Raw genomic sequence first — 2,050 nt, 5'->3', positions numbered from 1 at the left:
ACCCCTCCCCTCGTAACCGAGGCAGGCACCGCACTCGCCTGTGGCTGACGTCTGCTGTTGTATCATTCAAGCGCCGTACCTGGTAGGGGCTTCATACTCACCGTCGCGTTCTACGTCACTCGTCATTCTCTGTAAATATCTACCTGTCCACCCAGCATACCACAGCTGCTCCTGCCTGCTAGGTATATACATATAGAACTGTTTAAAGTATTATTTATACCTGTTAAAAAAATCCCACAAGCACAAGAATGCTCCTTTGCCTGATGGATCAGAACAGCTTAATCTATCAGCTAAACACATTTGTTCTTCCCTTGCCGTGCCTCTTGGTCTGGTTTTCACATGCCAGAAAAAGAGCTATTTGGATGCTATTGGCTTCAAGTCACTTCGAAATATATAGCTTTTGGCATGATGGAATCACGTCCTTTGATGTTTTTCATCTCTGCCAGATGTTTTTTCCCCTTCTTTAATGTGGCTACAGCATGTACATTAAAACATTTTGAGTAACATTCAAGCAGCTCTGTGTTTTCTCTTACCCATATCCCCCTGGCTTTTAGTATTTCATGACAAACTTTGATAATGCCAATATTACACAGCCCAGAAAATCATTAGCTGGAACAGAGATGTGAAATGACCATAAAATCAAGAGGGAATGGTGGCGTTCCCCCTCACTGCCTGGCAGCTGGCACAGGGCTTTAGGCCTGTGCCTGGTTTTGACACCACCACCGCGTTTGCAGGTGCCCGAGCTCCCCGCTTTCCCCAGCGGAGCCAGGCCTGGTGGGGAGCAGAGCCCACCAGGTTCCTCCTGCCACTGCCACCCCGTCTCCTGTCCCCCCCTTCCCCGGCTCCACACAGGGTGGTGCAGCGGGGATGCTGCCTTGTCCCGCAGAAATAAAAATGTTTGCAACTTCCTGCTGCTTGCACAGGCACATCCCCTACCAACCCCCGGCCCCCCAGGCATCGGGCAGTACCTGGCATGGGCTGGGCTGGCACTTCAACCCCAGCTCAAGAGAGGGCAAGGAGCAGGACACGGGTGGTAGCCACGGGTGGCACGGCTGCTCCAAGCTGCCTGCACTGGGCCAGGCACCTGAAGGATGTGGCCCAAGGTGTTTCAGCATCCGCTGCAGGTGCAGAGGGAGGGTAAAGCTGGTGGAAGGGCACTGCCATGCTTCAGGTACTGCTCAGAGGGAGCTGGCCCAGGGCAAGGGCCTGGAGGCATGGGCCCTGCTCCCTAACAGCACTGGATTCAAGTTGGCTGCTCTCCCAGGCGCTCTCAAGTAGCAGCACCCCCTCTTTTGCCCCTCATCCCCTACCGTTATTTTACTTACACAGTTTTTGCAGTAGAAAGCTCTGCTCTGGAAAATTCAACGGACTGAATGGGACAACAGAAAGGGTGGTGACAGCAAAACAGCCAAGGGCTGGGGTTAACTGGACGCAGCAGCTCTTTCTGCAGAAAGAGCCCAGGGAAGGAACAGCCCTGCACTTAATTCTTTTTTCTTAGTTTATTCCTGCCAAATATTTATTAACCTACAAGCAGAGAGGGCTCTGCTTTACATGAAGAAAGAGGCTGTTCGTTTTCCCTTCCCCGACAAAAGTGTCAGTGCTTTATCCGAGCTGGTCCGTACGTTGCTGATGTGGAAGACACATTTGTTTCTGTATCAGTAGTGATGGCGAGGATGAGAGAGGACTTCACAGGCCAAACCTCGGCCAGGTTGTCCAAGGAGATAATGCAGTCAGGCTGACCGAAGGAGAGCTGCTCTTCATCTTGAATCATAGAATCACTTTGGTTGGAAAAGACCGTTGAGATCATCGAGTCCAATCTTTAACCTAACCCTGACATCCCACCACTAAACCATGTCCCTAAGCACCTCATCTATCCTTCTTTTAAATACCTCCAGGGATGAGGACTTGACCACCTCTCTGGGCAGCCCATTCCAGTGCCTGACAACCCTTTCAGTGAAGAAGTTTTTCCTAATGTCTAGCCTAAACCTGCCCTGGCGCAGCTTCAAACCATTCCCCCTCGTCCTATCGCCCGTTACCAGGGAGAAGAGGC

This window comes from Egretta garzetta, unplaced genomic scaffold (assembly GCF_000687185.1).
Source record: "Egretta garzetta isolate BGI_Z169 unplaced genomic scaffold, ASM68718v1 scaffold504, whole genome shotgun sequence".
In the NCBI taxonomy this organism is placed as follows: Eukaryota; Metazoa; Chordata; class Aves; order Pelecaniformes; family Ardeidae; genus Egretta; species Egretta garzetta.
This window is presented reverse-complemented; position numbering follows the sequence as displayed.